We start from the raw sequence: 27673 nt of genomic DNA, 5'->3' as shown, positions 1-27673 counted from the left end.
TTTGACTTTTTCACCTTTGAATTTCTCCTTCAATCGTCTTCTTCTAGCTTTCTTAGTCCTCTCCTTCATATCTCTCTCCCTTGCTCCTTCAGGACTCATTCTTTACTTGTTTCTACTCATACACTACTCTGCTGTTGTGATTAACAAGCAGCTTGCAACCTTGCTGTCAGTTCTTGTATTACTGCGTTTTTTCTGTAGCTCACTTATGGTGATTTAATGTATTTAAATCTTGACCCAGCTGGATTATAACTCACAGAAAATAGAAGCTTCAGTTTATTTTTTTTATTTTTTTTATTTTTTTGCCACACCCCTGCCATATGTTAGTCCCCTGGCTAGGGTCCAATCAGAACTACAGCTGCTGGCCTAGGCCACAGCCACGGCAATGCTGGATCCAAGCCCGGACAGCGACCTACAGTTCACAACACTGCGGATCCTTTAACCCACTGAGTGAGGTCAGGGATCCAGCTGACCTTATGGATACTAATTCGGCTCCTTACCGCTGAGCTACAAGGGAACGTCTGTGTTTGTCCTTGAGGTTGCTTGGCCCAGTGTCTTCCCAAGCACTTGCTATAGTAAGCACCTGCTTTATCCTTCTGTTGACGCGATTTGATTCCTGCAATCCAATACTAATGGACTTTTCATAAAACGTTGAGCTCTTAACTCAAGCAAGAATCTATACTGCTGTGACTATACATGGATAATTTAATTCTTCAAATTCTTCATTTAGGTAAAAGTTAAACAAATAAACAAAACCAGGATTGTGACAGTTCTGCTCAAAGGATACTCCGTCACGTTTAAAGTCAGCGGCCGTGCAGTACTGGCCTTTAAGCTCCTGCGAGAGTTGGAACCTGCGGGATTTGTGGGCCAATCAGTAGTAGTGCCGATGGAGCCCCTCCTGCCATTGGCTGGTGTCCACCGGAAGCATATGCCAGGTAGGGCCAGCTGTGCGGTGTTCGAGGAGCTGCCTCAGGACCTTTAGCTTTGAACTTGCGGCGCGGGCTCAGGACTAGCAGCCACACGGTCGACACTAGAAGTTCTCCGAGGAGGCGGAGGACGGAGCCGCTGGCCCTTAGGTATGGGACTAGCTCGGAGAGAGTGAGCCTGACCCTTATGTGATCTGAGCACAGGTTAAGGGCAACGATGCAGTTGGGCCTGGGTTCACCCAGAGAGGAGTATCCAACCGTCCGGTTAGTAAGCACTCACTTTAGACCCAGCTAAGGGGGCTTGGGTATCCCTGAGTCCCACAGAAGGCTATTTCTAGCAGGGGGTCTCTCTGCAGCTTTTCTGGGTGGGACTGATTCTGAACAGAGCCGTCAGCTCATTTGGCAGACGTCAGCCTCCAAATGGAGGTGGTAGCAAAGAGGAACTCAGATTGGGAATTTGGAAAGCTGGATTCTTGTTTCAGTTCAGAGGTTCGAGCACCGCAGCTTAGAAAGACGAAGGAAAGGCTGTGTGTGTGCCGTGTGTTCAGAGATGTGATTTACCTAGGGTCACATCTTTGTGATGCACTCCACGTCAGTACTTTTTTCCATTACCACGTGCAAAATCCCATTTGATTTTTTAAGTCTGTGGAGCATTCATCCTTAAAATATTCTAGTGAACTTCCTCTTCCTCTTTCATCATTTGAATTATGTGGATTATGTAAACTTTGAAAACTTTGATGATGTCTTAATTTTTCTTACCACATTCCCCTTTTTATGGGCAAAGTTAGAAATGACAATGATATGTACAGTATTAGAAGGTTTTTCACTTCTCTTTATAAGTACTCTCACTCAGTTTAGTATCTGCAATGTGTCATATGTTCAACACAGTATTATCTAGATTACTCTTAAAAGGGAAATTGTTAAAATTAGAAGTCTGTGGGAGTTTGGGTTGTGGCTCAGCAGGTTTTGAATCTGACTAGTATCCATGAGGATTCGGGCTTGGTCGATGGTCCCACTCAGTGGGTTAAGGATCCTGCATTGCCGTGAGCTGTGGTGTAGGTCGAAGACATGCTTCACATCTCATGTTGGTGTGGCTGTGGCATAGGTCTGTGGCTCTAGCTCTGATTGGACCCCTAGCCTGGGAACTTCCATATATGGCATGGGCACAGCCCTAAAAAAAAAAAAGGCAAAAAAAATTTATAAATCTAGGATCATAGACATAATATTGCTCTTTCCATCACCTTTTATCATCTCTATTTCTCACCAACTTGTGACATTAAACAAGTGGCTGAATCTCTGTGTGCTTCATTTTCCTTATCTGTAAAAACAGAGATTAATAGTATCTATCTCATATGACTGGTGTGAGGATTAAATACATTAATAATATATAAAGGGTTTAGACTATGCCTGGCACATAGTAAGCATGTGTAGATGTTGCTACTCTTATCTTTGTGTGTTTAGCGTTAGAATGACTTCATTTTTGGGTGAGTGATCATTCTCATACCAGATGTCATATATTTCCCTATTTTGGTGAGATATTTCTTCTTAATTACTAAATACTAGTAGATTGCCAAGTGATTATAAGAAAAATGAATTTCCTTGATATCCTTCCTAGTCTTCCTGCCCTCTTCCCTTGCTGCCATTGCTAAATCTACTGGTTTACATACACTTTGAAGAGGGGTTGTAGATACTTGCACAGCAGTGATTAAAGGTGGCAGCAGTGAATGGTTTTCTTTTTTTTAACCATATACTTTATTTAAAAAAAATTATTATAGTTGATTTACAATGTTCCTTCAATTTTCACTGTACAGTGAATTTACCCAGCCATATGTATAATATATATATATTATATATACACACATTCTTTTTTATACTATCTTTCATTATGTCCCAACCCAAGAAACAGTACACACTTACTGTGCTATACAGTAAGACCCATTACTCATTTGTTCTAAATGTAATAGTTTGCATCTACCAACCATCCCCTTCTCTACCCTCTCCCCTTAACAAACACAAGTCTGCTTTCAATGTCCATGATCTGTTTCTGTTTTGTAGATAGTATCATTTGTGCCATATTTTAGATTCCACATATAAGTGATATCATAAGGTATTTGTCTTTCTCTTTCTGACTTACTTAACTTAGTGTGAGAATCTCTAGTTCCATTCATGTTGCTGCAAATGGCATTATTTTGTCCTTTTTTATGGCTGAGTAGTATTCCATTGTATATATGTGTACCACATCTTCTTAACACATTCATCTGTTGATGGACATTTGGGTGTTTCCATGTCATAATTATTGTGAATAGTGCTACAATGAACATAGGGTGCATGTATCTTTTTGAATGTAAGTTTTGTCCAGATATATGCCCAGGAGTGGGATTTCTGGGTCATATGGTAGTTCTATATTTAATTTTCTGAGGAACCTCCATACTGTTTTAGTGAGTGTTTTTAATTGTGTTACATGTTGGTAGTTTGAACAGTGAGAATGGATATTTTCTTTTAAGTGACTTGCATGTAAAGTCTAGGTGAGTAAAGAAACTTTTTGTTTTTTTCTTTTTTTAAGTAAAAAATACTTTCCTGAACTAATTGGTATAAAAACCAATTGGACAATTCTCCTTTAGGTAAAAATTGGAAAGTTTCTTTAGGTAGTACTGAGATGATATTAGTTTTATATTATCCATACTTTTTGCTAAAAGGCCATACATTTGTTTATGCAGCTAAAGTTTTCCTCTCTATGGCCCTGATTCAAATGCTCAGTGAGGGAGTTCCCATTTTGGCATAGCAGAAATGAATCTGACTAGTATCCATGGATTCAATCCCTGACCTCACTCAGTGGGTCGGTGATCTGGCGTTGCCTTGAGTTGTGGTGTAGGTTGCAGATGTAGCTCAGATCTGGTGTTGCTCTGATTGTGGCAGCTGCAACTCAGATCCCATGTTGCTGTGGCTATGGTGTAGTCCGGCAGCCGCAGCTCTGATTCAGCCCCTAGCCTGGGAACCTCCATAAGCCACAGGTATGCCCCCCACCAAAAAAAAAGCAAAAAAAAAAAAAAAATCAGTAAGATACTAATTTTGCAGGTTAGTGTACATGAAGTACTAACCTCTCTGTGAGTAATAGTTACTTTAGTTAAACAATACTGTTTTCTAAGTATTGTCAGAATAACACATTTTCTATTTCTCAGTTGAGTTATGAAGGTAAAAATGTACCTAGAACTGGACTGTCGAAGAATTGGTATTTTTATGATTTCTGTAATAGCAACTCTTAACGTTGAAATCCACCCGCACTCATACCTCCCCAGCACCCATTCTTCAAAGAACACAAACTGCAGAAAAACCAGGCACTGTATTCATTAGCATTTTAAACTACATTTTTCCAGTAAGTTAAAATTATTTTAGTTTTTACATCATTTTAGATGGAAGAGGCATTTATTTAGGCACATAACAGAGTTTTTGGCAGGATTAACCAAAATCTTTGTACGGAATTTATTGTATAAATCTATCATTGTATAAAATTTTCCCTACTTAGAACCATGTATTTTCCACTTCATGTGCTAATGCTGACTGAACTCAGTAATGTTATTTGATTGTTTTCAGGTGATACTTGATCTAGAATGGTAGATTTGTTTACAGCTGAGAGTATAAATGTTAAATAGGAAATTATATACTGAATGTAGTTTGCTGTGGCCTCATTTCTGTATGGTATTTTATTTTATTTATTTATTTTTTTTGGCTTTTTTTTTTTTTTTTTTGCTATTTCTTAGGCCGCTCCCATGGCATATGGAGATTCCCAGGCTAGGGGTCTAATCGGAGCCATAGCCACCGGCCTACGCCAGAGCCACAGCAACGCGGGATCCGAGCTGCGTCTGCAACCTACACCACAGCTCAGGGCAACGCCGGATCCTTAACCCACTGAGCAAGGGCAGGGACCAAACCCGCAACCTCATGGTTCCTAGTCGGATTCGTTAACCACTGCGCCACGACGGAAACTCCTGGTATTTTATTTTAGAGTTCCATTATTGTAGGCATAAAAGTATTCATTATAAATGTTATATTTAATCACCTTTCCAATTTGTTCTATCCTTATTTTTAAGTAAGAGAATACCAATTTATACTTAATATGCTTCACATCAGTTTTTGCACATGTACTTTTTGGAAGTGAAAGCAAAGATAAAATCTCTGTTGACTTTAGGTAAATTACTATAATTGTTTGAAGGCTAACGTAAAACCAGGGTTATACCAATGGCAGTTTCTGAAGTAGCTATAGCTACTTTTCAGTTTAAAATGAACCTGATAAATGAGATTAAGTCTTATAAAATTGGATGTTTTAAAAATTGGATTTTTTTTTTGAACACTCGAGCACATTCTTTAAATTATATTTTGGTTTAATATCATTAATATTCACTTCAGTCAAATCGATGAAATTCCTTTTTCTTCAGCTTTGCAAATCTGGTATTTTTTTGGTCTGTGGCTTAATGTTTCATTGCAGAACAAAACGGGAGATGTTGAGGCAGGCAAGAAGGTTTTTATTAAAAAATGTGCTCAGTGCCACACAGTGGAAAAAGGTGGAAAACATAAGACTGGTCCAAATCTCTGGGACCTTTTTGGCAGAAAAACAGGACAAGCACCAGGATTTTCTTATACCAGTGCAAACAAAAGCAAAAGTAGGAGTTCCCTTCGTGGCACAGTGGAAACAAATCCCACTAGGGACCATGAGGTTGCAGGGTTGATCCCTGGCCTCGCTTAGTGAGTTAAGGATCCCGTGTTGCCGTGAGCTGTGGTGTAATTTGCAGATGTGGCTCGGATCTGGTGTTGCTATGGCTGTGGTATTGGCTGGCAGCTGTAGCTCCGATTCGACCCCTAGCCTGGGAACCTCCATATGCCACGGGTGCAGCCCTAAAAGGACAAAAGACAAAAAAAAAAAAAAAAAGGCAAACGCAAAACTAGGCAGTTGTGGAAGAGAACCAGAAACTTTATAGCAAAGAAAAAAGCACATGATTTGATATTATTTTAATTTGCAGCATTAAAATGAAATCCTCATGTTTATATTGTAGAAATATTGATTTGTATCATAAGATCTGTGTTTAGATAACTGGTCATCTTTTTGATTAGAGAAATTAGTAACTTTCTGTGGCACAGGCTTTTTTTTTTTTTAGCCTGTACAAGGCACTTCATTTTATGCAATACATTTATCTTGAAAAAACATGAACTAAATTAAAAAATCAAATCATGTTTTAATGGCATAGTGGTAATTTTCTATTTGTAGTAGTGATTCTTGGCAGGGTGAGGGGAATGTTATATAGTTTGAAAAAGTATATTCAGTCATTTCTTTATTAGTGTAATGTGAGTAGATGACAGTTAATTTTAGGATTGAAATTAAAAATGATTGCAAAAAATATGGTATCTTTGCAAATCAATTTATTACTCCTGGAGCTATCTGTCTGTCTGTCTGTCTATCTATCTTAGCATTCACTTAAAAGATAAAGAACGGCTCTATTTTGAACTGTTCTTGAGATCCCAGCATTTCTCACAGGCCCAGATTTTAGATCAGCACTATGCTATTTGGAAAAGTTTTTATTTTTTCTTTCTTTTTATTTTTCTAATTGAGTTGCAATTCATATAACATAAAATCAGCCATTTTAAAGTGCAAAATTCAGTACCATTTAGTGCATCCACAGTATTGTACAATCGCCACCTCTCTGGTTTCAAAACTTTTTAATAGAGTGAAGTACTGGTCCAACTTCATTCTTCTGCGTATATTTATCTAGTTGTCCTAGCACTATTTATTGAGGAGATTCTTTCACAGTTGAATGGTCATTGTACTCATTATTATTATTATTATTTTGTCTTTTTGCTTTTTCTAGGGCTGCTGCTGTGGCATATGGAGGTTCCCAGTCTAGGGGTCTAATCGGAGCTACAGCTGCCGGCCTATGCCAGAGCCACAGCAACACAGGATCTGGGCTGCAGGCCGTGTCTGCAACCTACACCACAGGTCACAGCAACGCCGGATCCTTAACCCACTGGGCAAGGCCAGGGATCGAACCTGCAATCTCATGGTTCCTAGTCGGATTCTTTAACCACTGAGCCATGACAGGAACTCCGAGTTTCCTGATTGTTAAGTATCAGTGTACTGGAAGGGCCAGGAAGTTCTGTGTTTGTTACCCTCCCAGACCTCACCATATGGGTCTCTTCATTTGGCTGTCCTCATTTGTATTCTTTATTGTAAAACTGTAATTGTTAAGTAGTGCTTTCCTTAGTTGTGTGAGTCATTCTAGCAAATTATCAAACCTAAAGGGTCCTTGGAACCCTCAGATTTGTCACCTGTTATTTAGAAGTTTGGATGGACTGGGAACTCTGAACCTGAAGCTAGTGTCTGAAGTGAGCAGTCTTGTTTGGGGACTTTGGAGTCTGTGCTAACTCCAGGCAGTTAGTATGAGAATAATAATTAGCAGAATAAAATTGGACCCTTATCTTGTGCCACCAACAAAAATTAACTTGAAATGAATTAAAGACTTAAACATAAGCCCAGAAACCATAAAACTCTAGAAGAAAACATAGGGAAAACCTCTTTGACATTGCTCTTGACAATGCTTTTCTGGATGTGATGCCAAAAGCATAAGCAACAAGAGCAAAAATAAAAGGATTGTATCAAACTAAAAACCTTCTGCCCATTTTAAAGAAACAGTCAACAAACTGAAAAGGCAACCTATAGCATAAATATAAAATCAACTTATATATTTGCAAATCATATATCTGATAAGGGGTTAATATCTAAAATATATAAAGAATTTATGCAACTAAATAGAGTTGGTAATTAAAAAATGTATAGAGGAAATGAATTGATGTTTTTCCAAAGAGGATATAGAGATGGCCAAGAGATACATGAAAAGGTGCTTATTATCACTAATAATCAGGGCAATGCAAATGAGATTATCACCTCATACCTGTTAGAATGGCTATTGTCAAAAGACAAGAAATAAGTATTAGTGAGGATGTAAAGAAAAGGGAACCCTTTTAAACTTTTGGGGGAATGCAAAATTTTGCAGCCACTGCGGAAAACAGTATGGTATTTCCTCAGAAAGTTAAAAATAGAACTGCCATATTATCCAGTAATCCCACTTCTGAGTATACATCCAAAAAAAATGAAAACATAATTTTGAAGAGATATCTGCACTGCCATGTTCATTGCAGCATTATTTACAACAGTCAAGATATTGAAATAACCTAAAAGTTCCTCATTGGGTGAATGGATAAAGAAGATGTTTTATATACACACAATAGAATGTCATTCAGCCATGAGAAAGAAGGAAATCTTACCATTTGCAATAACTTGGATGAAACTTGAGGGCATTATGTTAAGTGAAATGAGTCAGACAGAGAAATATAAATACTGTATAATAGCACTTAAAAAAGCCAACCTTAGAGAAATAGAGAGTAGAGTGTTGGGTGACCAGAGGCTGAGTTGGGGTAATGGGGAAATGTTAGCTAAAGAGTATAGACCTCCAGCCAAAGGATTAACAAGTTTCAGGGGATCTAATGTGTAACGCAGTGATTATAACTGATAGTACTATATTATATATTTGAAAGTTGCTAAGAGAGTACATCTTAAGTGTTCTTACTAAAAAAAAAAAAAAAAACAACAAAAAACAAATGGAGTTCCCATTGTGACTCAGCAGTTACAAACCCAACTAGTATCCATGAGGATGTGGGTTTGATCCCTGGCCCTGCTCAGTGGGTTAAGGATCTGGTGTTGCTGTGAGCTGCGGTGTAGGTTGCAGACAAGGCTTGAATCTGGTGTTGGCTGTGACTGTGGCATAGGCTGGCAGCTACACCTCATATTTGACCCGTAGCCTGGGAACTTCCATGTATCACAGGTGCAGCCCTTAAAAAAAAAGAAAAAATAAAGGGTAATTATGTGATGGGATAGAGGTTATAGCTAATGCTATAGTGGTAATGATTTTTGTAATATATAAATATATCAAATCAACATACTCTATACTTATATTGTAATTCATAGAACATTGCATATCAATTACATATCAATAAAGCCAGAAAAATAATATAAGTAGCTTACTAGGTTAATTGAATAGGGTTTTAGAATAAATTTTCTTTCTTTTTTTTTTTTTTTTTTTTGCTAACTAGGTTAATTGAATAGGGTTTTAGAATAAATTTTTTTTTTTTTTTTTTTTTTTTGCTATTTCTTGGGCCGCTCCCGCGGCATATGGAGGTTCCCAGGCTAGGGGTTGAATCGGAGCTGTAGCCACCGGCCAACGCCAGAGCCACAGCAGTGCAGGATCCAAGCCGCGTCTGCAACCTACACCACAGCTCACGGCAACGCCGGATCCTTAACCCACTGAGCAAGGGCAGGGACCGAACCCGCAACCTCATGGTTCCTAGTCGGATTCGTTAACCACTGCGCCACGATGGGAACTCCAGAATAAAATATTTAAAAAATATTTTAGCCCAAGAAATAGCAACAACAACAACAACAAAAGACAAAAAAAAAAAAAAAATTTAGCACAGTTTGCAAAGAAAGACTTATAAGAAGAGCCAAGAAGTCAGTAGTTCAGTTTTAATACAAATTGTGGAAAATTGTCAACCATATTTTACTTTCTATGTATGATCTTTCTGTTGGAGATAACTATACTTTTTAGTTTTCAAATAAATAAGGAAACTCTCATATTTTAAAGAAGATTGTCCCGTACGACTTGCATGGAGAATAGTTTTAAAAAATTCATGATTATGGCAATAATCTTATATTGTGTGATTTTAAAAAATTGTAGCAAAATATATGTAACATAACACATCATTTTAACCGTTTTTAAGTGTATGGTTCTATAGCATTAAGCACATGCACATCATTCTGGAACCATCACCACCATCCAAAACTTTTTTATCTTCCCAGACTGATACTCTGTACCCATTAAACAGGCCCTGGAAACCACCATTTTATTTTTCATCTCAGAAGTTGGCTACTTGTTACCTCATATAAAAGTAATCCTGTAGTATTTGTCTTCTTGTGACTAGTGTATTTCACATAGTGTGATGTTTTTAGGGTTCATTCATGTGCCATGTGTCATAATTTCCATCCATTTAAAGGCTAAAATAATATTCCATTTTATGTATATATAACATTTTGTTTATCTATCAGTGGACACTTGAATTACTTCCAGTTTTGACTCTTGCTATGAACATGGCATACAAATATTTGTTCATGTCCCTGCTTTCACTTCATTTTGGTGTAATACCCAGAAGTGGAATTGCTGCACCATATAATTCTGAGTTGAAGTTTTTGAGAAATAGCTGTACTATTTTAATGTTCCCATCAGCAGGATGTTAGGATTACAGTTTCTGCACATTCCAGACAACACTTGTTATTTTGTTTTTTGTTTATTTCTTTGTTGACAGTAGCTTTCCAACGGGTGTGAAGTGGTGTCTCCTTGTAGTTTTGGTTTGTGTTTCCCTATTGATAATGATAAGCTCAAGCAACTATATTATTTGTTTTTTAAATCAGTAAATGCATAGCATTTCTCTTTTGAGAATAATATATATATTATTGAATAACTATATGCCACTTATATTTTTGCAGCAGTGGTAATTAAAGTAGGTTATAGAAACAAATTGTTTGAATTAACTCATAATTTTGCCCAGGGTTCTTTGCTAACAAGTACTCTAACTAGGATTCAAACTCTGATCTTCTTGGCCCATTAATGAAATCATATCATGGAATTAACTTATTAGCCAAACTAACTTATTAGAGTTTAATCTTTATCTTTTGCCTTTTGTCGTGTCGAATCTGTTAAAAGGGGCAATAGCACACATCTAATCATAAATGTACTAATAATTTAAAGAATATTTTGAAATCCATGCACATTGTATGAAGATTCAGATAGTTCAAGAGGATACTTCCCAGTATGAGTGATAGGATATTATGTATGTTCATCTCTCCCTCCCCTCCCCTATTCCTTTTCCTTTACCAGCTAATTTTATATGGTAATATTATCCTTTATAATTGTAGTGGCCATATTCATACTTTAAGTAGTATATTCCTCTATTATTCTATTTAACTACTTTAAGCATTATCTGTCTGTTCTTCACAATGAAGGATGAGAAAACCAAAGTGCTTATATAAATTCCCATTTTTTCATACTGTCTCTTAACTCTTGCTGTTTATGTTATTTCTGCTCTGACATGATATATATATATATATATATATATATATAATGTATATCCTATGTATCTATAATTACCACAGTTGCTTTAACATTTGTCCTACACTTAGATTGTATTAGTGCTTATTCCCAGCTTTTTTTTTTTTTTTTTTTGTCTTTTTGCCTTTTCTAGGGCTGTACCCACGGCATATGGAGATTCCCAGGTTAGGGGTCAAATGGGAGTTGTAGCTGCCAGCCTACACCACATACACAGCAACTCAGGATCCGAGCCAAGTCTGCGACCTACACCACAGCTCACAGCAACGCCGGATCCTTAACCCACTGAGCAAGGCCAGGGATCGAACCTTCAACCTCCTGATTCCCAGTCGGATTCGTTAACCATTGAGCCACGACAGGAACTCCTATTCCCAGCTTTTTACCATGTCTGTATTTATCATTTGGTTGGTGGAAGATTATCTGTTAGAAGTTATGCCAAGAAAGAATTTTTGGAACCACATTACCCTAGTTCTTAGATGTTTGAAAACATCCATAGATTCCTTTTACACTTGAATATTTTGGCTAGACATGAAATAATTGGATGAATGACAGTTAATTCCTCAGGATTTTGTATGCTTTTTGTTAAATTATTCTTTGGAAAAATCTGAAGCCAGCCTGATTGTTTTCCATAATAAATGACTTGGTTTTATTTTTATTTTATTTTTTCCCCTCAGTTTTAGTAAAATTCTTATTGAAATTTAATAACCTACTAAGCTATGTGCAGCTTTGATTGATCTGTTTCAGATTTTCCTGGGACATGTGTTCTTCCAATTGGCATATTCCAGATTTTTGTTTTTGAAAGTTTTCTTGAATTATGTTTTAGTAATTTTAAACTTTTCATTTGTTTTTTAAAGAACTCTTACTTGGACCATCAGTTGGCATATTTGGGCTACCTTTTGTCTAAATATCTTCTATATCTATTATTTTTTGATTGATTATTTTAAACTTTTTATTATTTTAATTTTGTTTTTTTCCCAATATTTTAAAGCCCGATTGTGCCTTCAGCAATATCTATTCTTTTTGCTGTCATTTATGTCTTTCTGTTTTATCAATTTCTACTTGAACTTTTGTAGCTCTGCTATAAGTCCTTGATTTATAAATACCTTTTTTGAATCCATGGGAATGTGGTCATAATTTTTGTCTGCTTAATGTATATAATTTCTGATATGTATTTTTCATTTTACTGTTTTTTATATTCCTTTCTGCTTGTGTGTGTATTTTGTGTGTATGTATTTTCAATACTCTTTTGTGCTGCTTCTGTGTTGACTACTACTCATATTTTGATGAGGACAATTTGTCCTGGACTGGTTTGCAGGATGGAAAGAGTTAAGTGTCTGAGTGTTCCAGTTACTTATGAAGTCTTCCTTTCCCACAGTTATGTGTTAGAGATATGTGTATGTATGTATATTTGCTGGGGGGGTTATTTGGCTCTTCATCTGACAAAGGCTGGCAGCTCTAGGGTTATCCCAAACCTTAAGTTTTTATTCTATCCTGTAACAAGGTAGAATCTTTCTGTTCAAGATGGCATGTCTGTGTTTTCTTCTTTTATCCTGCCTCTCCTGGCCCTCCATGATGTCAGATTGAATTTAGGGAGACTTTCAACAGCCAGCCCATGTAGTACACTCTACTCTTTTTGGATCAAACAGAGGGTTATGGCTCTCCCCTTCATTTCAAGATGTGAAATGGAGGGAAACAGACAACATTGGTACCTGTTTGCCCTTGCTCTCTAGTCTGCCCTTGGCAGTTTCTCCTGACTCCCTGCCCTGCTACCCTACCACAACTTGAGGCTCATCAAGATGCAGGGCCAATAACCTTCGCTAATCTTCATCAGTTCCCCTTTGTGGTCTTAGCAACTTTACTCTGATCCTTTGGCTGTCCCTTTCTGGGACATTATTTATTTCCTCATCGTTTCCCCAAATTGTGTAAAGTCTGTCGCTATAATGATTCCTTAATTCACATCCTTCATAGAGCTGCTGCTTCCCTGGTCAAACCCTAACTGATAGAGGCACCGTATCTGTGCAGCATATCTTCCTGTGAATAACAGGATGCTCTAGGGGAATGACTTTCTGAGTGCTCTTCAAGCTAAACGTGGTGTACCTTGAGAGAGCAAAGGAAAGAATAACATTACAGTGATCTAATGTTGTCAAGATATTAAAGTCTGTCAGTGCCTCCTAAACGTAAAGACTCAGTAGAAAAAAAGGTTCATATTATAAGGACACATTCCTATTATTACTCAATCTAAAAGGAAAAATGAGTATCCTTGTTTTATAACACCGTTAACAGGAACCAGGATACTTTAGTGACCAGAAAATGCTATGCTGTTTGCAGATAAACAAAAAGATACTTGAAAAGGATTGTAGACAGTTGGATAATTATGTAAGATGTAACTTTATTACTTTTAGCATTCTCAATTCTAATATATAGCTTGATAAGGATTTTTAAAATTAAAGTGTTATTTAATTAGAGTGAAAATGTGAGATCGGTTAACTTAGCAATTGTTTGTGTGTTTTAGAAGGAACAGAGAGAACTCATCAGAAAGCAATAGAATATTGTTAGTTCCTGGGTTCCTAAGATTTTTTACACTAGCGAGTGAAGTACTTCCCAGATGTAAACCTCTAGTCAAGGTTTCTTGTGGGAAACAACATACCATTTATTTTTTAAGAAGACTAATTTTTTAAATTGAACTCTTGTGCCCCCCCCAAGGTCTTGTGTATAATACAGCATGATTTTGAGAATATTTTATTGGCTTATTCTCCCTCCTCATTACTTCTAAAATATTATTATGGGTGAGGAATTTAAGACCAAATTTTCTTCTCTTTTTTTTTTTCACTCAGTGATCATTGTCATAAAGTTGTGAATTTGTTTTTATTATTATTATTTTTAATAGTTATTTCCCCAATACATTTTTTTTCTACTAAGTTGTGAATTTGAAATCACAATCCCACGCAGTTCTTCATCTTGCACTTCCCATTCCCCACGAAGGTGGGCCTTGTTTAGGCGCAGAATACAATGGTTGTAAAGCCACTGTAAGGTTGAGTTGTTGTATGAAGGAACAAGAGCTCATGACAGGCACTAATAATTTCATTTCAATATTTCATTTTCAAATATACTTTATTTACAGAACCATGTGTTTAAATGCAATCCTTCTCCAAAGAAAACTCAGTATTTAAAACACGAGCACTCTGGGGAAGGGTGGGACTCACTCCCTACTCCCCCACATCTTTTATCCCTACCTCCTCTGTGTTAAACTATTTTTGAATAAAGGATAAGAAGCTAGAAAATGTTTGAAAACTATTGGTTCCCCTTTTCACATTTTATAGCTGAGAATACCGACATTCAGCTACTTTTCCAAAATCAAACACCTAGTTAGTATTAGTATTCGAAACTGGGACTAGAACCTGGGTCCTGATTTCTAAATATCTGATTTTTCAACTTTTTATGTGCAGTTCTGGCTAGTTTTAATTACTGTTGTCAATGGTTTTAATTACTATTGTTAAACCTACTTCCTCACATTTAATTTTCCTTTATAAAATTGCAACAATGATATGGAATCAAATCTTTGAAATAGGAGTTGTTTTGTGGTGTAGTTGGTTAAGGATCTGACATTGTTGCTGCAGTGGCTTGGGTTGCTGCTGTGGCTTAGGTTCAGTCCCTGGCCCAGGAAATTTCACATGCCATGAGCACAGCCAAAAAAAAAAAAAAAAAAAAAAAAAAAAACTTTAGAATAAAAACTTTCTGTATTAATCCTGTGAAGAGGTTTATTTTTGGTTCATTTTCCTTTTTTGGAATAGTATGTGAAAATTATGAGTATACAAATGCTGTTCATTAATGAAAATGAGGGTGATGATTTTAAACCATTGTGTACCCATCTCTGTGACAATAAGAATGTTGTCAGCTACATGGAAGATTATTAATAAATGAGTATTTATAAATATTTATTGTGCATTGTGGCAGCTGGTTTCTGAGGATGGCCTCCAGTTAACTGGCTTGCAGGTATTCATGCCTTTGTATACTCCCTTCAGTCTTGCATCTGGGCTGACCTTGGATCTTTTTAATGAATAGAATGTGGTAGAAGTAATGCTATACCAGTTCTGGTCTTAAGCCTTAAGAACCCCTGGCAACTTCCACTTCTGTGTTTTTGGAAGGCCTAAACCACCATATGTAAGGATTTTGGTAATCCTGCTGGAAAGACCACATAAGGAGAAACCTTATGGTGAGTGAGAGAACCTAAAACTGTAGAGAAAGAGAGAGAAGGAGAGGGAGAGTGGTAGATTGATTCAGCTAGGAGAGGGAGAAAGAGAGATCAATTGATTCAGTTTTTCCAGAGTCCCAATGAGCCCAGACTGCAGCCTTATCTGTGAGGGGCCACACAGAGTGGGCCATCTAGTTCAGCCAAGCCCTCACTGGACTACAGCCCAAAAATTGGTTTATGTTTATTGTTTTTATGTTTAACAATCACAGTGGTGCTTTTGATAATATAACTGCCTTCAAACACCTCTGATTTTTGTTCTTTTTGTTGATGGTGCTTTGTGTTTATTGGGCTTTCATGGAGTCACATTCTTTTTCTGAACCATTTCTTCGCTCCAAGACTGAGTCTTTTTTGGCCTTTATTGCACAGAGTATTTTCAAATTTCATCAGAAGCTGAGATGAGAAATAGTTGTAGCTTTCAGAATGGCAACTCCTAGGATTTCTGGCTTATGTGTTTTCCCTTGCATCCTGCTTGTAGATGGGCTTGTTCGTGAACTCACCTCTTTTGTATAATCTTATTAAATAAGCTAGTAATGACACAGTAACATTTTGTTTTGCATTCTCTTCACCCAAAACCATACATTTCTTAGGCTTATTACCTGTTGTTTAAGTTATTGCAGGTGATAATTTCACCAAGTTTTTGATCCCTACATAACGTGGGTCACCATTTTTCTAGCTCTAAATAACAGTTTCTATGCCACCTGCTGTCTGATGCTGAGACAGAGCTATGTAGTAGCACCCTATTTCCAGGTACCAATTTCTATATTAGCCAACTTTTCTCTAGTAACAAAATCTTAGGGGCTTGCAACAACAAAATGTTTATTTCTCATTCACATGGTTTGTAGCCTATGGTCAGCTGTGGCCCTGCTCCAAGTCTTCTCATTCTGGAATCAGGTTAAAGGAGAAGTACCTATATGGGACATTCCCATTTCCCATTCTTATGGCAGAGGGAAAGATCAAGAGCCCTAGATGCTTCATAAAGCTTCAAGTGCCTGATGCTTCATAAAGCTTCTGCTTAGATGTGGTATACACTGAGTGACCAAAACAGGTTAAGTAGCAAAGCCCAGCACCAGTAAGGTAAGGGGGTATGCTCCTCCTGCAGGAGGAATGACAGACCATGTAACAGTACTATGTCATCTGTTTGGAGGGAAGAGGGTAGTGAATCAGGCAAACAAAACACCATCTATGATAGACATGTAAATGAATTCCATTTGCTCATATTTTCACTTCAGACAGTCACTCTATTGGATCCAGCCTCTTCACTCTTCGATTTACCTGTTACCATGAACAGCCACACTACAGGTATTAACTTTGCTCTTTTTCTTTAAAATTAATTTTAAATTTTTATTTTTTAAAATTGGGATATAATTAATATATAACATTAGTTTTAGGTATACAACATAATGATTCAAATTTTTATATGCTGCAAAGTGATCATCACAGTAAGTCTAGTTAACATCCACCACCATACTTAGTTATAAAACTTTTATTTCTCTATGATAAGTACTTTTATGACCTACCCTCCTTGGCAACTTTCAAATATGTAATACAGTATCATTAACTATAGTCAGTTACTATGCTACATAGTATGTCCTCATGACTTATTTATGACTAGAAGTTTGTACTTTTTGACCACGTTCACCCATTTTGCCCTTCCCCCACTCCTACCTCTGGCAACTGCCAGTCTGTTCTCTGCATCTATGAACTTAGTGTTTTTTACTTTTAGATCCCACATGTAAATGAGATCATTTAGTATTTGTCTTTCTCTGACTTATTTCACTTAGCACAATGTCCTCAAGTTCCATCCATGTTGTCACAAATGGCAAGATTTCATTCTTTTTTATGGCTCAGTAATATTCCACTGTGTGTGTGTGTGTGTGTGTGTGTGTGTGTGTGTGTGTGTGTGTGTGTATACACCATTCATTCATTCGTTGATGGCTACTTAAGTTGTTTCTTTATTTTGGCTATGGTAAGTAATGCTGCAGTAACCATATGGGTGCAGATATCTTTTCAAGTTAGTGTTTTTATTTTCTTTGGATATATATACCCTAAAGTGGAATTGCTGTATCATATCGTAATTCTAGTTTTAATTTTTTTTCTTTTTTTTTTTTTTAGAGATGCAGCTGTGGCATATGGAAGTTCCCAGGCTAGGGGTTGAATTGGAGCTGCTGCGGCCAGCCTACACCATAGCCACAGCAATGCCAGATCCAAGCTGCATCTGTGACCTACACCACAGCTCATGGCAATACCAGATCCTTAACCCACTGAGCAAGGACAGGGATCGAACTTGCATTCTCAAGGATACTAGTTGGGTTCATAACCCACTAAGCCACAATGGGAACTCCCAATTTTTAATTTTTTGAGTAAACTTTGTACTGTTTTCCACAGTGGTTGCACCAATTTGTAATCCCAGCAACAGTGGACAGGGTTCCCTTTCTCTACATCCTCACCAACACTTGTTATTTCTTTTCTTTTTGATAATAACCATTCTGAGGGGTATGAAGTAATAGTCTCATTATGATTTTAAGTTGCATTTCCCTGGTGATTAGTGATGATGAGCACCTTTTCATGTATCTGTTGGCCATCTGTATGTTTTCTTTGGAAAAATGTCTATTCAGTTTCTCTGCCCATTTTAAAATCAGGTTTTTTTTTTTTTCTCTTGGGTTATATGAATTCTTCATATAGTTTGGATAGTAACCCCTTATCAGATAGATGATTTGGAGATATTTTCTTGCATTCTGCAGATTGCCTTGCCATTTTGTTGGTGATTTCCTTTGCCGTCAACTTAGCTGTGATCTTGTTTCTGGTTTATATACTTGCTTGCAGCTGCCTGCTCCCATTTCAGACGTACTCGTATCTGCTCTCTGCCTTGTGAAACCATCAGCTTTGCTCTAACTATCCCTGCGCTCCTATTACTTCCTTAATTCTGATATGTGAGGGGAAAAAAAGCCTTTGAAAATTCCAATTTTAGATTAACTATAGGCTAATGTTCAAATTAGTGTGCAGTTTTACTTGAACCATTAAAAATTAGTTAACTGAGATTCTTTGGTAGCTAGGACTAGAAGATTCTATTCCATTCTTATATCTGAGAACTTTGGTGAATTACTCAAGAAGAAAATTTATCGTTAGAGGTTAAATTCTGATTTAGAAGAGAAAGCTACTTCTTTTATAATTCTGGGTAGAATAAATATGATCTTTCTTCATGGAGTATTCATTTTACTTGAAGATAGAAACCTCTTTCGAGTTTTTATTCTTTTGAAAGGTTTTATTTGTTCTAATGGGGAAAGATGTCTATAATACACTGTTAAGTAAAAAAAGCAAATTTCTTATTCATGTTATAGACTGGTTCAATTATATATTTTTTCCCATGCCCATTAAAAAATATATATGTATGAAATTATCTATATAACTGTCTATTGATGTATACTACACTGATAAATTTTTTCCTGGGAACAGAGATGGAAGACTTTTATTTTTCCTTTATATAATGTTGTTATATTTCAGTTTTACAAATACATATTTCTTTCCAATAAAAAAGAAAAAAGGATAGCCTGAAAGTCACTAAAATTTTGTTACAGATGTAAAAGTAAAATCTGTCAGTTTTTTTGTGTGTCAGTAAATCTCGTATTATAAAAACTTATTTTGCTTATTTTTTGGGAATGTGGTGTTAGTCATACACCCTGTCAGAAGACTTGGTGGCTACTATAGCAGGGAGAAGTAATGTTTATAGTTCCTGAGAGGGCTGGTTTGTTGATCTGTAAGACTCTCTTGAACATGTGCTTTCTTGGTCATCTATGGAAACCAGCACAGCAAGTTCTTTTGAAAAGCAAGTGTGTCATCTTTCTAAGCCATGTTTGTTGTTTGTTTGTTGTTTTCATTTTTTGACTACTTGAATTGGTTCAATCTTGCCACAATTGTGCTCCTTCAAATATTTAAATTCTGTATTTCTCTACAGTGATTTTTTTTTCAATTACCTCCAACTAGCAGAAATTATGGTTTTAAAAATAATTATTCATGTTAGCATTTATGTCCCTTAAAAATCATGTGTTTTAAAATTATATTTCTTAAGGAATATGGGTTGCTGGTTAAAATAATGAAAACAACAATAGAATGGCTAACATTTTACTGAGAGCTTACTATGTGTCAAATATTGTTCTAAGTGCTGTGCATGTATGAACTCATTTCATCCTCCAGACACTCCTGTTATGGAAATGACTCACATTTTATAGATGGAGAACCTGAGGAATAGAGAAGTTAAGAAACTTGCCCTACCATAGCTTGACCCTAGTGAAAATATGCAAAGTGGAAATTCCAAGCAACCTAAAATCATTAAGGGCAGTGACAGAGATGGCCTTGTGCTCCCCACAGTGGTCTTTGCTGTGACCATGATGATGAAGGTAGCACCACTCCCAATTCACTAGAGAATCTGCTAAAGGAGAAAAGGCAACCTACAAAGTATTGGTTAATTTCTGATACATATTTAAGATACAATTTTCCAGTTTAAGAAAAAAAAAAAAACTGGGTTAGAAGCATGCAATGAAGTTATTACCACAAGCAAAGAAACAAACTAACAAAAATGATTTGAACTTGGACACTGTCCAAGGTCAGTGTCAGAATATCCTTGGAGGGTAAAGTTCATTTAATTGGGAAATTTTAGTGAAGCCCAATCTGAAGAGATAAATGAAAGATTTCAAGAAAAGGCAGCCAGGCTGAAAATGACACATTTTTTCTTTGCTCAAAAGAGTATTTGGGGAGTTCCCGTCATGGCTCAGTGGTTAACGAATCCGACTAGGAACCATGAGGTTGAGGGTTCGATCCCTGGCCTTGCTCAGTGGGTTAAGGGGATGAGGTGTTGCCGTGAGCTGTGGTGTAGGTTGCAGATGTGGCTCAGATCCTGCGATTCTGTGGCTCTGGTGTAGGCCAGCAGCAAAAGCTCCGATTAGACCCCTAGCCTGGGACCCTCCATATGCCTCAGGAGTGGCCCTAGAAATGGCAAAAAGACCAAAAAAAAAAAAAAAAAAAAAGAGTATTTGGATGAGAGACTAAAATTAGCCACATTTTTTGTCTTATTATTGTATTATGGCATGAATTTAATAATTTGGCCAATATTTGTGTTTTTCTTTATTTATAATATTGGTATCTGATAAGACATTTAAATGGGTCTATTTCGTGGTGGTAAAATAACTGGTAAAGCAGGTTTTATGCTTAAATACACACACACACTTGAGAAAATCAAGAGCTAAATTTCAGGGGAAATATACAACATCAAGTTCTGTCTTGGATCAACTAGTTGCATAATGCACAAGGCTACATTCATTATCTGTTCTTAGAGCACATAACAGTGATGTGATTAGTTTCTGGAATGATAACTAATTATGTTAGCTGCTATTTCACATTACATCCCATACTAGGGAGATTAATTTGGCAAGAGATTCATAGTTGCTCAATGTTCAAATTGCCTTTAATTTTGATGTATTTATTTTGGGGAAGGTAAATTCTGACATTAAAACATTATAAATGTTCTATAAATAACATATAGTATATTTTCAAAGATGTTTATTTGAAGCTTATAGTTCATTCTATTCTCTCATTTATCTTGCTTATTTGAAAAATAAAGAGTTGACATGTTTGTTTTTTGATATTAGTTGCTGTTAAAGTTACCCTTGGGAGTAATATTTCATCTTTGAATCAAACTGTAAATAACAGATGAGACAAATGGAGACTGTCTTTTAAATGATAAGGTGTCCTTTTTCCATTCTTACAGTGTTTTTCCTGTAAGACATGTAAAGCAATAACTGGAATGATGAAATACTTTTGATCTAGTGAATGAAGGCATGGCAATTAAGAAGAAAGGCAACACTATTTACTATTTATTTCTGTCCTTCTTGTATGTTTATTCCCTAAATGATAACTGAATCATCTATTGTTGAATTTTCCTCCAATGTTTTCCTCCTTTTGTTCTGATATTAGTAGGCCTACGCTTTCAATCATATGGATTTAAGAATACTTCTGATTTTTTCTTTGGATTTCCTGTCTGTCCTATTCCCTCAATGGTATCTTGTATTGTCAGTTGTACTTTAATGCAAATATCTTATCTGCCTAGCTAAACTGTAAATAATGTTCTTTGAGGAAAGGGATGGTCCTTAGACTATGTTATATTCTCAATGTCTAGCTCAACATTTGATTGTTTAATATATATTTAGCAAAGTTACCTTTATAAGGATTCAAGGAATTTTTAAATACTGAATTTTTCCATAGTCTCCTAAGTTTGAGTCTCCAAATATAGAGAAAATATTTTGAAACGGTTAAAAACCAATCAATATGTTTTATTAAAAGATCATTCTTGGGAGTTCCCATTGTGGCTCAGTGGTTAACGAATCTGACTAGGAACCATGAGGTTGTGGGTTCGGTCCCTGCCCTTGCTCAGTGGGTTAGTGATCCACCGTTGCGGTGAGCTGTGGTGTAGGTTGCAGACTTGGCTCGGATCCTGCGTTGCTGTGGCTGTGGAGTAGGCCGGTGGCTACAGCTCCAATTCGACCACTAGCCTGGGAACCTCCATATGCCAGGGGAGTGGCCCAAGAAATGGCAAAAAGGCAAAAAGGCAAAAAAAAAAAAAAATCATTCTTTAGCAAGATACTTTGATTATTGCTGCCTTTTCTTCTAAGATAAAATACTCTATTAATTTTAAGAAGAAAACAGAATATATAAAACATTTATGGCATGATATGGAAGCATATTTTTCTCTATCTTCATGGATCATTATTGTTCACCTAGATGTCTTTAAAAAATTATCTTCTGGATGCTCATTCTTTAATACAGTTATGAATGTGGGTAGGCTTTTTGCTCAGACTGGTTTTAATTTTTAAGTAAAAAAAAAGGTAACAAGAGGAATAATGTGCTTTGACATAAAATTTTTTAAGATGGAGAGTTAGCTGTGTCGCACTGGGAACTATGTCTAGTCACTTATGATGAAGCATGATAATGTGTGAAAATAGAATGTGTACATGTATGTGTAACTGGGTCGCCATGCTGTACAGTAGAAAAAAATTGTATTGGGGAAATAACTATTAAAAAATAATAAAATGGAGAGTTACATACATCCTATTGAGTTGAATAAATACCAAGTATTAAGTGACTTATAGCAGATATCTGACCAAAATGTGTGGAAGTAGAAGGACAGATCACACAGGAAGATACAATACTCTTCTTACTATAAGTAGATAAAACTTCACGTAGGATGTGCCATTTCAAATAGGGCTTAATGGAACAGAGCAGTTTGAGAGACAGGAAAGGGGAGAAGGGCTTTTCAGGGGGAAGCCAAGAAGGGAAAAGGCATCTGCATACTTGGAGAATGTGTGGTAGGGAGTAGCAGAAGATGAGAACAGAGATGGAAGATAGAGATGCAATAATGAAAGACCTTATATTTGTTTCCCAGGGTGCTTATAACAAATTACTCCAAACTTGGTGGCTTAAAACTATTCTGTGGCAGGGATGAATGTCAGAACTCCAAAATCAAGGTGTTGGGAAAGTTGTTTTTTGTTGTTGTTGTTGTTTTTTTGGAAGCTCTGGGGGAGAATCTGTCCTTTGCCGCTCTTCTTGCTTGTGGTGGCTGTTAGCAGTCCTTGCTATACCTTGGCTTGTAGATGTATTGCTCCAGTCTCTGCTTCTGTCTTTCCATCATCTTCTCCTCCATGTATCTCTGTCTTCTTTTTTGTATCTTATAAGGAAAAATATCATTGGATTTAGGGCCCACCCTAAGTCCAGGATGCTCTTATCTTGAGGTCCTTAACTTAATCACTTCTACAAATACCCTCTTTCCAAATAAGCTCACATTCACAGGTTCTAGGAGGACATGCCATTCAACCTAGTACATATCTTTGACAAGGACTCTATAAATAGAAGAGTTTATAAGCAAAGCTATACCATTATTACCCTTGTTATGTGGAAGATCTTCAATAGAGAATCAGACAGTTAATGAAGGTTTGAATTAAGGCAAATGGGTTTGGAGAAAAGAAGCTTGTTTCAAAGAGAAATTTCTGAAGTAGAGTATGTAGAATTGAGTGACCTAAGGTGGGGAGGAGTGAGAATGATGTTGGAATTGACAAATTTGAGGTGTCAAATTTAGGAGTGAATGTCTTGTAGCAGTTGGAAATGTGGGTTGGAGACTCAGGGGAGAGCTTGTGTGGTTGACTGTTAAATTGGTGGCTCCCAGTGAAACACACCTGTGAGGAGTCATATCCTTGTCCCTCCTCTGCAGTTAGTTTGGCTATATGATTGGCTTTGGCCAGTGGGATATTAACTATGATGCAAACTTGATAAGCTCTTGCACATTGGGCTTATCTTGTTGAAATGTCCCCTCTTGGAGCCCAGCTGCCACACTTTAAGGAAGGATGGGCAGTCCTTCTGGAGAGAGACTCCATATGAAGAACTGAAGGTTGAGACACAATGTGGAAAGAGGTCTCCTGAAGGAGAACTGAGTAGCCCCAGCAGGGAGGCCCTGGATGTGTTCAGTAGGCCTTCTTGGAGGTTCCAGTGCAGTCCAGCTGCCACCTGAATGCAATCACAGGAATGACTCCTGCTAACACCTAATGAAACAGAAGAACCCCTGGTCAACCCACACAATTGTGATCAGTAAAATACAAACAGGGAGCTCCCTGGTGGCCTAGTGGTTAAGGATCTGTCATTGTCACTGCTGGGCTCGGGTTGGATCCCTGGCTGGAGAACTTGTGTGTGCCACGGGGCCCCCTCCCCCCAAAAAAAACCCCACAAATAAACAACAACAACAAGCAGTTTTAAGCAACCAAGTTTTAATCCAAGTGTTGTGGATTAAATGTTTGTGTCTCTGCAAAATCTATATGTTGAAGCCCTCACCCCCAATGTGATGGTACTTGGAAATGAGGCCTTTGGGAGGTAATTAGGGTCAGGTGAGGTCTGATAGGTGAGGCGCTGGTTTGATGAGATTAGTGCTTTACTAAGAAGAGTCACGGGAGAGCTTGCTCTCTCTGCCATGTGAGGACACAGTTAGAAGGCAGCCATCTGCAAGCCAAGAGGAGAACTCTCTCTGGAACACGGCCATGCTAGTATCCTGACCTCAGACTTTCAACCTCTGGAACTGTGAGAAAATAAATTGCTGTTGCTGAAGATACTTAGTCTATGGTATTTTGCTGTGGTAGTCCAGCTAAGTAAGATAGCATCTGGTGCTAGAAAACAGAATCATAATATTGGGGAGTATAAAAACAGGAGATGGTAACTGCAGTTACGGGAATGGACCTTAAATGAGTAATTGCAACAATCAGGAAGGCCACAGGGGGTAGAAAAACTAGTGAGATAAATTGAAAAACGATGGTTACTCACTGTTTTGAGAGAATGTAATTCAAATCCATTCAAGTTATAAAGAATCAGGAAATGGTGCTACTGAGAAAAAGTTTCAAGAACAGAGGAATATCATAAAACTAGTATGAGGGCCATTATATTTGACAACTGGGAGGCCATTGAGTGGCATTGGTGAATACACACAGAATCTTGGTGCTGCAGGTGATCTTAGAGCAGCACTCTCAAATAGAAGTTTCTAAGGTGAAGGAAATGTTCTGTATCTACACAATCCAGTAGGGTAGGCACTAGCCACATATGGCTCCTGAGCACTTGAAATATGAGTAGTTTTTCAGAGCAACTGAATTTATAATTTTGTTTAATTTTATTTTTTATTTAAAAAATTTATTATTTATTTGTATTTTTGTCTTTTTAGGGCCACACCCATGGCATTGGAAGTTTCCAGGCTAGGGGTCGAATCAGAGCTGTAGCTGCCAGCCTGCACCACAGCCACAGTAAGGCCTGATCCTTAACCCACTGAGCTAGGCCAGGGATTGAACCCGCATCCTTATGGATATTAATCAGGTTCGTTACTGCTGAGCCACGATGGTAACTCCTACAATTTCATTTAATTTTAATTAATTAACATTTAAATTTAGTTAGCCACATGGCCAGTGGACACCATAGGGGATAGCACAGTATTGGGATCACTGAATCTAGGAAAACTGAGTCCTTGAAGGTTAAATATGGGAGCTGTATTCTGTTCAAAGATAATTTGGGGAGAAATAACTAAAAACGTTAATAGTGAGGGGAGGGGAAAAAGACAATTGAAATGGAGTTAAAAAGGAAAATTTAACATTGAAAATATCTTAAACAGTAATTGTAACATCGCAGTTTACTATACATGGTTATTGCTAAGAATATAATAGCTATTGAGGGCAACCTGTTCATTTGATCAATGATACTAGGAATTAAGTCAATTATATTTTGTAACACAGCTGTATTTGTCTAGGTAGCATGTAAATATATGCTTCTGAATTTACATGCACAATTTCTTCTGGGGTGAAAGAAACAGACTTCATTCCCAAATGCCCAGATGGACAGTGCTAATCTAATTTACCCTGCTTGGTGTATATTAATCTGCATGGTTACTTTATATATTTACCTTTCTTTTGTGAGTTACTATGGGTTACAAAATTTTACTTGACTAAGGTGAAGTCACTACCAGATAAGGAATGGCAATTTAAATAGACACATGTTGAGGTTCTACACAAATAGAGTGGGAGGAAAGTTGCTTACAAAATTTAAAACCAGCTAAGATAACTGTAGTGGTTAATTTTATGTGACAACTTGAATGGGCCACAGGATACCCAGATTAAACATTGCTTCTGGGTGTGTCTATGAGAGTTTTTTGGATGAGCCTAGCATTTGAATTGGACTCAGCAAAGTAGATAGCTTTTTGGTGTCTGTAGGTGGGCACTGTCCATTCCACTGAAGGCCTGAGTAGAACAAAAGGTGGAGGATGAAGGAATTCTTCTGTTTTTCCCTGCCTCACTGCTTGAGCTGGGACATCTCATCTCATCTTCTCCTGCCCCAGACTGAGGTTTATGTCATTTGCTCCCCAGTTCTCAGGCCTTCAAACTGAGATGGCATTACACTACTGGCTTTCCTGGATTTAAACCTTGCAAACAGCAGATCATAGGACTTCTTAGACTCCATCATGTGAGCCAGTTCCTCCTAATAAATCAGTCTCTATCTCCATCTCTGTCTCTTTTTTCTCTTTCTTTATATAATCCTGTTGCTTCTTTTTCTCTGGCGAACCCTGCTATACCACCTCAGGTTTTGGATTTGGTAATAGACTGTGACCACTTCTGATAATTAAATTTCCATAAAAATAAACATCCTTGTGGAACTTTTAATACTTTTGGAATGGGAATAACCCATCTTCTGTTTGATCCTGTGGACCCCTATTTCCTAGAAGAATACTATGCCAATTTTAATTATTTTTGAAGTGAATTTTTCATTTCAAAAATTGGAACAACCTGTCCGATGATGCCTACTGGTCACGTAGTGAAAGTCTATTTTAGGAGATGGAATGATTAAGAGACAAGCTTAGGAGACAGAAGTTCATTGGCTTCAAGAGGTTAGTATCAAGTTCTTGGATGTAAGGGTGGGACAGAACCAGGAGCGGATCTGAGGCTGTGCTTGGCAGCTGACTTTGGAGGAGTTAGATGTCTGTTCTGGATCTCAATTTCCATGTGTGCAATGAAAGTAGAGTATTAGATGATCTCTAAAGTTTTATCTAGTACTAAAACTTGATGGGTCTCCTTTGAAATAACAAAAGTTATCTTGCAAATAACCCAGTGCTTTGCATGTTGCTCAATAAATGCTAATTGGCAGTGATAAAGTAATGAATACTTGGATCAAAAGGAAGCCCTTTCATTTGAAAACTACAAATTGGAGGCCCCTTTATCTTCTCCGAAGAGGGGGAAGTGTAGATAGGGAGACTGCAGAGCTTTCTTCCTTGAGCTGACTGATCTAGCCTCACAGTATCCTATCTTTTCAGGGTGTGTGCCCCGGAAGGTTCTGCTGACCGTGAATGTAGTTGTAGAGTGTGTTATAGAGTGTTTTGACGGAATTAGCAGGTGAGCAGAAAAGAGCAGAATTACACAGAAAATTCTTTGGAGTTGTAGCATCCATTATTTCCAAATAGGACTTCTTCAGGGTTCCATACTGGGCCAAGTATTTTCCATTTACCCCTTCAGATCTTTCATGAAGCTTTTGTCCTGCCCTACTCTCTGCCAGGTGGGATGACCTATGGATTCCATCAGTGAGCTCCAGTAGGCTCTGTCTGCTAGCTGGGGCTGGTCCGGATGGGAGGGAGGGAGAAGAATGAGATCAAAGTATTTGTTCCTGACACCTATCCCTTGAGGTCAGCTTGAGCGTCCATGTCCTCTGACAGGGCGTCACTGCTTCTCTCAGGACAGTAG

General features: G+C 37.3%; 1 protein-coding gene across 4 annotated transcripts in view; it reads left to right on the top strand.

Moving 5' to 3' along the window:
• The first annotated feature begins 930 nt into the window (after positions 1–930).
• The window catches only part of PDE11A (phosphodiesterase 11A), a 427800-nt gene continuing 401057 nt past the window's right edge, over positions 931–27673 (top strand). For 2 of the 4 annotated variants that reach the window (XM_084999952.1, XM_084999949.1), the window contains exons 1-2: positions 931–1073; positions 16607–16676. The gene's annotated coding sequence lies outside the window, so the exon portion shown is untranslated. The remainder of the gene's footprint in view (positions 1074–16606; positions 16677–27673) is intronic. The other 2 variants (XM_084999950.1, XM_084999948.1) reach the window with 1 other exon arrangement.

This window comes from Sus scrofa, chromosome 15, assembly GCF_054392235.1.
Source record: "Sus scrofa isolate SSC_HxYL_T2T_F1_AM1 chromosome 15, Sscrofa_HxYL_maternal_Yorkshire_Landrace_v2.0, whole genome shotgun sequence".
Classification (NCBI taxonomy): domain Eukaryota; kingdom Metazoa; phylum Chordata; class Mammalia; order Artiodactyla; family Suidae; genus Sus; species Sus scrofa.
The sequence above is the reverse complement of the archived record's forward strand: the minus strand, read 5'-3'. Positions and strand labels throughout refer to the sequence as shown.